The sequence below is a fragment of the Perca fluviatilis genome, chromosome 2 (assembly GCF_010015445.1).
Source record: "Perca fluviatilis chromosome 2, GENO_Pfluv_1.0, whole genome shotgun sequence".
Classification (NCBI taxonomy): Eukaryota; Metazoa; Chordata; class Actinopteri; order Perciformes; family Percidae; genus Perca; species Perca fluviatilis.
In genome coordinates this window covers 15,672,643-15,684,035 of record NC_053113.1, presented here as the reverse complement: position 1 = coordinate 15,684,035, position 11,393 = coordinate 15,672,643, and the positions used below count along the sequence as shown (strand labels likewise).

At 39.1% G+C, this 11,393-nt stretch overlaps 1 protein-coding gene across 1 annotated transcript in view; it reads left to right on the top strand.

The window, feature by feature from the left end:
- The first annotated feature begins 1,243 nt into the window (after nt 1–1,243).
- Nucleotides 1,244–11,393, top strand: part of LOC120570576 (ATP-binding cassette sub-family G member 4-like) — a 31,320-nt gene continuing 21,170 nt past the window's right edge. The window contains exon 1 of the mRNA XM_039818972.1: nt 1,244–1,387. The gene's annotated coding sequence lies outside the window, so the exon portion shown is untranslated. The remainder of the gene's footprint in view (nt 1,388–11,393) is intronic.

Below are 11,393 nucleotides of genomic sequence, written 5' to 3'. Positions count from 1 at the left end.
TCACATCCGCAAAGGAATTTAACGGTGCCTCCTGCTTCCACAGGATGTGTCAGATCAGCCTGAACATGAAACAAACATGGGAACACACATAGGTATATACTGTATCTCTATAATTTGACTTTTCTACTGAATATGCCATTCAAGTTCCAAGACGGCAATAGGTGGTATTTTGTTATTGTGTTATTGTGTTAAAGATTTAAAATTAATAAAAGAAATGAAAATGTCCCAATATATTGGGACATTTTCATTTCTTTTATTAATTGTTGAGCCATTTGTGGATCGATAACACCGGATAGTGAACAGTTTTGATGAAGTCTTAAACATACAAAAACAAAAAAATCAATTTTAACCAACATGAGGGGGAACGTGACTCCAGGACTTTTTCCAGAGCCTTCAACCACATCACATGATCCTTGTCAGTGGATGGAGTTTGCACAAACCAACATAGCAAACCGAGCATACTTAAACCGAGCAAACTCCATCTGCTGATGAAGAACGTGCGACGGGATTGAAAGCTCTGGAAAAAGGAGGCAAGCGCAACTAGAAATCAGATTTATGTATTTATTTTTGTGAGACTACTCCTATAACGTCAAGAATAAATTTCCACTGAGATATTAAAACTGCCATTGCACAGATTTAAATGTTTTCACCAATTTTGAATATTCACCAACTTGAATATTGGTGGATATTCAAAATTGGTGAAAACATTTAAATCAACATTTCAATATATTGAAATGTTTTAACATAAAGGCTAGTAGAAATTACTACTACGACTACTAATAGGCTAATAATAGCCTGACACACTGCATCTTTGGTCCATTTAATGTATAACAGGGTACGTTTACATTACCTAATTTAAGCTAATATTAGTTAACTTTGCACACTTTGGAATAGGACTTAACAATTTTTGGTTCCTAGAACGTTCTGGGAACGTTCGTTTTTGGTTGCGGGAACGTTCCCTGAAGGTTAGTTTTTGGTTCCCATGTAAAGTGGGAAATAAGCCTACAGGCTACAGTTTATAGCTTATAGAAATGTGGGTTACATGAACATAAGCCTAATAGCCTACACCTGTCACCCATGATGAAGATTATAAAAGCAAAAATACGCATTTCTACGAAACAGAGGAGTCATTCTCCCCTCCATTTGACCCGGCACTGACAGTACAGTAGGGTCTGTACTGCACAGTAGTTCAGCGTCCCTCCTCCATCCATCCTGCTCGGCCTCGGTCCCGGCCCCTCCACCCCCTCCTGTCCCGATCCGCCCTCTCTGCTCCGGCGTGCAGCGATGCTGTAGATGCGGCAGACCGGAACAGCCCCTGTTTGATACACACTGGATGCAGCAGCCGGGGAGGATAACAACAGCCTGACAGACACCGCGGAGGACCACGGTAGGCTACTTTATTCTACAGCCGTCAATGTTTATAAGCTCTTCATTCAGCTCCACTCTTTGTTTTATTAGATTCAGAGAAGTATTACTTATCTAATATGACTCATCTTTCCCTGTAGTGGATGTGTCACCGCAGGCTAGTTCTCCTACTCACTCATACAAATGTGTCTTATGAATGTTCCGTGTGTTTGCGCAGTCCTTTTAACAAGCTTTTAAAGCGGAACAAGTAGCTAGCCTATAGCTAGGCTAATTGTTACAGGAATGTATTAAAGTCAAGTAAAGCGCATCAACATGGGTAAAAGTCGATTAGAATACACCTGACATTTATTTTAACATCGTGGCGTGAATGGCAGTAGAATAGTTAAAAGGGTCGTGTCAGATTATTTTGAAATGTAGTCAGGTTAGGCCACTTAATACAGTTACATGGCAATTTTTGTAGTAATGTAGCTAATCCATTGGATTACAAAAAATGAATACAAGGTTGACTTTAAAATTACTTCAAAATAAAACATTGCACTTTATAGGCCACTAAGAAATGGACACAGCCACAAAAGAGTTTCACAAATATATATATATATATATATATATATATATATATATATATATATATATATATATATATATATATATATTTCAAAACATTTTCAATGCAAATAAAATGCATATTTCATATTTACAGTTTACAGTTGGTCAAATCAACATTCTACATCTACAATATGTTTCTTTTTTTGTAAGTTTTTGTTGCTGCTGTTTTTTAATCAAAAGCCACATGGAGCACTTTGTTCTTGTAACACAAGAGGAGCACGTACTCAAAATGTCCATCTTCCATATTCAATGTGAATCAAAAGGAATAAAAACTCCATTATCCATGAGTCATCATTAAAAAACAAATATAAGTTACGTCACTTTTAACAAAACTAGCAACCTCAGAGGCGTAACTTACTTTGATATACAGTAGAACATATTCAGAATTTAGAATTGGTCAAATCAAATTACCCTTACAAAAACATGCTGGCATAAACATCAGGTGTAGGCCTACTGTAAAGTTTCATTTGTACTCAACATTCAGAACATTAATATAGCAGCAAACAAATATTTGCTATGTAAAGATATAGTGGCGTAATGGCGTCCTGAGCAGAGAATGAAGTTACACTCCCCTGTGTGTGTTGTAATCTGAGATTCTTCTGTTCTGTTTCTTTGAGAGCCATGTGGAGACAATCCCAGACCACTTGTTTTCAGTATTTCGAGTACAGCACCTTCCTTTCAAATGTAACTGGGCTGATTATAGTTACTTATTTTCTGTAATCTGAATAAGTAATCCTGATTACATGTAATCCATTACAACCCAACCCTGGTTATGTATCAGTCTAAAATATCACTTTAAAGAGTAAGAATAAGTTTGTGAAATTGTGTTTACCTATAAAAAACTGTTGACAAATCTTTTAATTTGTCTTATTCTGGCTAATATAAATGATTGACTGACCGAGACTTTGACTTGTAAAACAAGAAACTCTGATTCAGTATTGTCTAGGGTATATTATATTTGATTCATAAACTACACTAAATTTATAGTCAGACTCATACAATTAACATTCCATGGCCCTTTAGTGAAAGAAAATAATACTTTACATTTCATAATAGCTTTTATTTGCCGTGTAATGATCACTTCAAATGGCAAAAATAAATTGCATGCTCTCATTGCAGAAAATTTGCTCTTTAAACATTTAAAATAGTAAAAAATATTAAAATAGTTAGTTTGAGAGTCTTTACACAACCCTCAACATGTATACACATTTTTGATAAGGCTCCCTTAAATTAGCTTCTTTTTTAATAATCACTTTTAAAACATATTTTTGGCATATCTGTAGTTAAATTGTCATTTACCTGCTGACATATGCCAATAATATAGTCTGTTTATTCATAAATTTATGACTTAACTGTTCAGCTATGATAGTTTGCTACTGTACATGATTATTTCACAGAAAAGACGACCCTTCCCCCCCGTCTCTACTTCAACTTCTGTCTCATGAGAGAGAAGTGCTGTTGTAGCTTATGAAGCCTCTGTGCTGTAGCTCTAGCTAGGAATGTACGTGAGCTTGTAGGTTTTTTTTCTGTCAAAGCCTCTTCAGTGAATTAGCTCTTATTCTTATAAAGTCATGGGAGACCAGCACTGTTAACCAACTTCCCAGAGTCTTAATATCCTTATGTTCAGCCCTCTCATGTTATGTAAGAACAGCCAGTATTACTCGGAGGCTGCTGTTCACTGGCAGAACAATCAGACAGTATCTGAGGGTTGAAGAGGCTGCAGCAACCACGTCTTCCTCTTATCTTAAAGTTAGCGTTCAGTTGACAACACAGTACTACCTCTTGCAGTGCATACAGTACTTAGACAATACTCACAGCAGTCTGTGAGTCATCTTTCGGCATATTTAGAGGTACTCACTTCCTCTACCTTCAACCTACGATGAACGTACATTCTCATTTATGTACAGTTGTGAGGTGTGAGGTTGTGAGTCTCAATTAGCATTGTTAAACACAACTTATTTGCCACTTTTATAGGACACACATAGCCGTTCTTACTGAACGAATACACATTTTATACCAGACCACAATACAATAGGTTTAAACACTCATTAAAACGTGTGGAAGTCATTACTGAATTGCAGATTTTTTTTAAGAAATTAGTTTTCCCACAAAGAAGAGATGCCGTTAAAGATGGAATCCAAATATTATCAAAAGACAAAAATGATAGTTGTTCATCACCTCAGTAGTATCACCTAGATCAAGCTGTCAAACTACTAGGCAGTGCTGATCAAATAGGAATCAAGATTCTCTTACTGTATTGCATATTTCTTGCCTCAAATGTTTTCAGAAACACATTTTTGTTTTTACTATTTAGCTGTAATTTAAAAAAAGGTTTGTGACCCAGACATTTTTTTCCTGATTGAAAATGGACCAAGCACTCCCCCAACTTGCATGTGCTGCTCAGCGCTATGTCCCACGTTTTGTTGCTATGATTGGTTGTAGGTTAAGTTTCGTTGCTCTGACTGGTTGTAGGTTAAGTTTCATTGCTCTGATTGGTTGATTAGTCTATTCAATTGTGTGATAACACCTCTTGGAAATGGAAAATTAACTGAGAGAGAGAGAGGTTCCGACAATGCCATGCTAGGCCTTTCAATATGTTGTTGATGTTGTTGTTTGTTGTTGTTTTTTACTTGGACTGTTGTGCCCTGTCTGCACAACAAATTCACCCTCGGGTACTGATGAAGAAAGCTAAACTAACCTAATTCTTAGCCCCGTGCTAAGACACCAGTTTTCCCAGGGTTTAGTGTTGTAACGGACAATCAGATCCTAGATTATTAGACATTTCACACTTACCACGTAGTATATGGGATATCCCCAGTGGGTGTAAGCTCATGCAGAGCAGCACTTTCCCTGACATTTTACATCCCCAAAAAACAGAGGGTTAAAATCACCTCTGTAAATAAATGTCATGGCCAAACTATGAAATATTCATCATATTCCCTCTCAGCTCATTTTCAAGAATGAATGAAAGATACAGATCATTGACATGACTTGATGGCTTAGTGTGGACGGATGGCCAATACATTGAGAAAAATGTGCATTTTTAGATTAAGCTGGCATAGTGTGACGGTAGTCTTGAGGGAATAGCATGACATTTTGGAAGAAACAGTTGTTCGCTTTTGTTGCCAGTCTTGTCATCACCGTGAAAAGTCTTAAGATAAGGTAATCACCTGCTGGACTGAGGTGATGATAGCCTTGGGCTTTCTGTAACATAAGGTTAGCATTAGACCAGGGCTCAGAGTTGCAAGTGTGGAAAGCCTAAATGATGGTGCGTGTTTGCTGTAAACCAGTAGTTTTTAGTCTTGTTTTCAGAGAGACAAATGGCGCACTAACTGTAGATCAGACTTCTGTTCTGAGTTCATTTCAGTTAAAGCAGGAAATTGGCATGATTCCTTATCATCCCCTTGATGTCTCCATTTAGCTGCGTGGAATGGACCGCTTTATTTGATTCTAATGGGCCTTTAATCCAGCTGTATTTGGGGCATCAAATCGTGGAGTCAGATACAAGTGTGGTACTGTAGATAATCTGAAGCGGTAAAATCCCAGGTCACTGAGTTCTCTGCCTCTCCTCGCTCCCCTCTTTGGACCTTACCTCTTGTCTAGAACAGCGCAGTCCCATCCAGGTTGACTCGTGACATGTTGGCATACGTAACATGTCTCTCCGTTTCCCTGCCTCCTTCTTATCAGGACCATTTGACACCCAGAAAAGCCTTTTCTTTGGCTTCTCTCTCCTTGCTGTCAGTGAAATGTGCCTGCGTGGAGGTGTGATCAGGAGGGCAAGTGAAGGAGCAGTCAATTCCCATACATTAGCTTGGCTTGGTGCTTGGTAGTGTACCTGAGTCTGCAGATTTTCTTTCCCAGGCCCCTCCTGCTCTGAGCAGATCAAGGGTAGAAAAGAAAGTTGATTTTAATCCCCAAGGGGATTAAGAACCCCATGAGTAATTAAACGAGACTTCTGTCTCAAAAAGGACAAATTATTGTACCACCTCAGAGTTGAGAACCGTTTTTACAGTGGTCTACGCTGAACAAATTAGATTAGACGTATCTCCATTTCGATGATCAGTAATCACCTCGCGATCACAGGGGAGATTGCATATTTCTGCTGCTTAGAGTCCTGAAAGGACAATGGAAATGGATTTTGTCTGACGTTGATCATACATGAGATATCTTTTCCCAGGAAACATATATACATTTCCACTGAAGCTGGATTAATAAAGAACTATCACCAGTAGAAGTGTAACACCATGAACATCAACCTGAACTGACTGTACTGATCCACAGTGTCGATGACCACATTGGTAGCTTTTTGCTTTTTAAGTCCCCCTGAAAATGATACTTATCAGCTCAACTGTGATGTGTGGTACCTTATACTGGGATAAAACTTTCTGAACGATCAAGAAAGCCACAGAAACAATCATGATGTGCTAACTGTTACAGATTGATGGCTCCTGACGTATGTTTGAACCTTATAAACAGTGCAACTATTATTTTAATCTTTTATCTAAAACCCATTCATTTTATTATGATACCCTCACACTGAAGAAGCTGGAAAGACCTATTTTGGGACATTTCTGCTTTATAAATCACTAAAACGATTAATCGGTCAGTGACTGCGGAACATTCAGTTGCGTGGACATCATTTGGAAGTGTGTAATCGTATTAATTAAAGTTAGCAAGAAAGAATATTCATCGATTTGAAGCATCTTGATTAGGTCTAGGCATATATGAAGATAGGAGATAGGACAGGATCTCATGGAGCCTAGACAATGGTGGAGAAGAGCCAGCAGGTGGTTGATGGAAACACTTAGTTGACTCTCTCTGAACATCCTGGACATAATGGTGGTTATGGGAAGGAGATGGGTATTGCTATTATGTAATATTTAAAGGGCAAAATCCAAGGACTGAAAGATTATTGGCTGGAAATGGAAGAATAGTGACAACATAAAGTGACAGAGAAGAATAGAACAGGAAGAAATAGCAGAACAGGAATAGGAATAAAGGCAGAACACTGTAGAACTTTCGTCAGAGCTTCATTGAAACGAACCAAACTGAACAATTTGAATCGTCAAATTGATTGATTGGTAATTTCCACCAATAATTTCCCTTTATTACAGTGCATAATGTAGTTTGAACATAGAACAATATAAACTGCAGATGCAAAACTTTCATAACTGCAAAATGTTTGATTTGATTTGACTTCAATATCCTCTCCTGGTAACTTAAGGGTATGATTAATGTTTTTATGGTCATTTTTAGATAACTCAAAGCTCTTGGTTAAAAGGAAAGACAATGTCATCTTGCTTAATTGAAAATGTCAATGGGGACTTGTCTCTGTGCTGTTTAAGTTCTTGTGCGCCCAACCACCCACTACTACCTCTTCTGTATGTTTTTCACTGCAGTATAAGAGCATCACACTATGCCTATACTGGAGAAGAAAAAATCTTGCCAGTGAGTGTAATCCAGGCAGCTGGAAGTTCCTTCATACGAGATATGGTTGATTTGCTCACCCCTACGAGAGTCCTGACTACAGATGTCTTCTTCATAAGTGATATTGAGCTGTCTGTGCTAACTTGGCAATAGGTTTTCTATTCAGACACACGTACTCTCACACACACGCACATACACACACACACACACACACACACACACAAACACACACACACACTTATTGAGACATCCTGTTACTCACCACTGTCTCTGCATCATCAGCACTATGCTTACATGGTTGCTTTATGTCTTCATCTGTCGATTGACAGTGAAGCACTGGTGCGGCTCAGGAACAGAACTGTTTGTGAGAAAACACATTGAAAAAGTAATTATCATCTTATATCTGCTAGCTTATATCCAAATAAATGCCAAAAAAGTCCAATACACTAATCTTCTTATGACACTATTATTATAAAGTCATTGGACACATGTCTCTGACTATGTTAGTTTATCACCTTTCTTTCTTATTCTTTCTCCATCTATGCCCTAGCCTGGAAATCCAGACCTACTGTAAATCCAAAAGATTAAGGGTCTGGCATTGAGAAATGAAAATGGCCCAACTCGATGGGGCGGCACCAAGCATGCATTTGAAAATCTCACTGCACGCAATTGGATAACACTACGACCAATCACAACAATACACGGGGTGACGTATCCAGAGCCCCATATGCTTAGCTACCAGCGGAGCTAACTGGTAGATTAAACTGTCGTCATCTGTTTAGCTCGCCTCTGGCCCGCCTATATCAGATACACCGATGTGATTGGTGCAGTTCGGCTACAAGGGCATAGTTAATTAGCATCATTACTCAATGCCAGAGTGTCTCGCTGAGCAAATTCAAATTGTGCTCTTGTGAGAACTCTGGATTTCCAGGGTATCTATCTACATTTCAGTGGAATTCACACGCACATCACTTCACCCTCAGATTGTCCAACACTTTCGCCTTTGGTTACAATAAATCACATCATCATTATGTGGTTTATTTGCGTTTTCTTTAGGCATTCTTTCTGTAGCGTCATGAACTGTCTACATATGTGCACTGTATATAAGTGAAATGCCCAAACCATCTTTTTTGCACTCTGGTAGCTGAACAACATCCTGCTACATAAGTTCTGTATGTGTATGTATCACGTCTATGTGAGCATGGGTGAGCATTCTGTGTGTAAAGTGGTCATGTTCTTTTGGTGGAAAGGACATCTCACCACTAAAACAGATACTTATGAAAATCCATGCTTACCTCTTTGTTTGGATTTTTGGATACTCCAGCAGTGAAAATGGAGTAGGATTACCAGCCTTGCATTGTAGTGTGGACAGGGAAGCTGAGCTTTATAAAAAAAAAAAAAAATAAAAAAACTGACATATTATTTAGAATCCAAACATAAAGGTGTATCTGTTTGTTTTGGCATGTCTCCCAGTCGATATTCTTTGGCGACCTTGTTTTTGTTTATTGCCTTCAAAAGCAGTTCCACTTCATGACCAAACAACTGTCACACTCGCTCATGATCTGGACGCTTGCTGTGTTAGCAAGAATAGGGTATAAGGTAAAAGTATTCTGTTTTTTTGGCATAAAGCTAAGCTGCTGACTGGCTCAAGTGCCGTCTGTTTTGTTTCAGTAGGGGGTTTGAAAACTTTTATTTCAGTAAATGACCTCCAAATATGTGAGCAAGGCATTGAGTTCCCACTTGCAGGCAGTGGTGGAAGAAGTATTCAGATCCATGACTTAAGTAAAAGTACTTATATCACACTGTAAGTAAAAGTCCTTTATTGAAAATGTTACTTAAGTAAAAGTATGTAAGTATCATCAGGAAAATGTACTTAAAGTATTAAAAGTAAAAGTACATAATGCAGAAAAATCCTCACATTTTAGAAACCAGAAACAATCAAAAGAGTTATGTCAATCAACTGTGTTTAATGGGCTAATCATTTCAGCTGGAATTGTAGGCCGATATATTGTTGGGTAGTTTAAAGGGGTGATAGAATGCAAAACCGATTTTACCCAGTTATAGTTGAATAAAGACAGTACAGTGGGTAAATAGGACATACATAGAAGCTCAAAATCCCATTGACACCCCTTTACTATGAAAATCTCATATTTTGAAACTGCCGCTGAAAACGGGCGAATCCCAACAAAGCTGGAAGTTGTTGTCAACCTCCCAAAATCCGGAACCTTAAGAGAATGGTTACGCCCCAATATTTACATAGGCTACACAACTGACCTGAGATCAGGTAGTCTTCTGAATCTAGCTAGTTCACGCAGATATCTGCTATTCCATTACAAAATTCACTTCTGAAACTTTTTTATGCGAGAAATCAACTATGTAAAGCTCAAATATGGGCCGTTTTACAAAAATGGATGGCTAATTGCAAATTTTTTCCGGCGGTGCTGCCTGGGTTGTTGCCTCGCCGACCGGCCTGCTGTGAGCTCCGGCTGGCAGCCATACCCGCGCAGAGTCACCGGTAACACCGCTAATGGACTACTAAACGCCGAGGCTCTGACAGACCTCCAGGGCCTGCAGCTCCCCTCTTCCTGCTAGCTAAATGCCCGGTATGTGTGAGTGAGAGCGCGGTCAGCGAGCTTGTTACACCAGCAGTCTGTTACCACAGGTTTCAGTTAATCTTTTAATGTGTGTAATAATAATGTGTTCAGTTATTTAAACAAACGATTGGGGAAATAAACGCCGCTTGTCCGCGAGTCTCATTGATAGAGCCTGCGGCTGGATGTAGCTCTATCGACGAGAGCTAGCTAGCTAGCCTCCTCTTAGAATTCCTCTGGAATTCACAAATATTCATTAACTTGAAATCGGACACCGTTGTTAGCTTTATAAGACATATATAGTTAGATGTTGTGTAAGTGGCGTGACGAAATTCAAACTGTAAATCGAATTAAGGCGAAAAGGAAGCTAACTATCTGTGGTTTGTAGCTAGGATTGAAGGGACAGTCACAGCTAACGAAACACCTAGTTAGTCTTCACAAATATTAACTTGAAATCGGACACCGTTGTTATGTTTATAAGACATATAGTTAGATGTTGTGTAAGTGGCGTGACGAAATTCTAACCGTAAATATTCGAATTACGACCAAAAAGGAAGCTAACTATCAGTGATTTGTAGCTAGGATTGAAGGGACAGCCGCAGCTAACGAAACACCTAGTTAGTCTTCACAAATATTAACTTGAAATCGGACACCGTTGTTATGTTTATAAGACATATAGTAAGATGTTGTGTAAGTGGCGTGACGAAATTCTAACTGTAAATATATTCGAATTACGACCAAAAAGGAAGCTAACTATCAGTGATTTGTAGCTAGGATTGAAGGGACAGCCGCAGCTAACGAAACACCTAGTTAGTCTTCACAAATATTAACTTGAAATCGGACACCGTTGTTATGTTTATAAGACATATAGTTAGATGTTGTGTAAGTGGCGTGACGAAATTCTAACTGTAAATATATTCGAATTAAGGCGAAAAGGAAGCTAACTATCCGTGGTTTGCAGCTAGGATTGAAGGGACAGTCACAGCTAACGAAACACTTGTCTTCACAAGTATTCATAAACTTGAAATTGGACACCGTTGTTAGCTTTATAAGACATTTAGTTAAATTTTGTATAAGTGGCGTGACATGTGTGTAACATGTGGTAAGAGATTGCTGGTGTAACAAGCTCGCTGACCGCGCTTTCACTCTCACACAACGGGCCATTTAGCTAGCAGGAAGAGGGGAGTTGAAGGCACTGGAGCTCAGTCAGAGCAGCGGTGTTGGTAGTCCCTGCTGTGGGCTGCCGTGACGGAGCTCCAAGCACTCATAGCAGGCCGGGGTCTGTGAAGGAAGGCAGGCTGGGCGGCGAGGCAGCACCGGCGGGCGGCGAGGCAGCACCAGCGGCTGAACTCCGACACACAGTCTTACCAAATTTGCAATTAGCCATCAATTTTCGTAAATGGC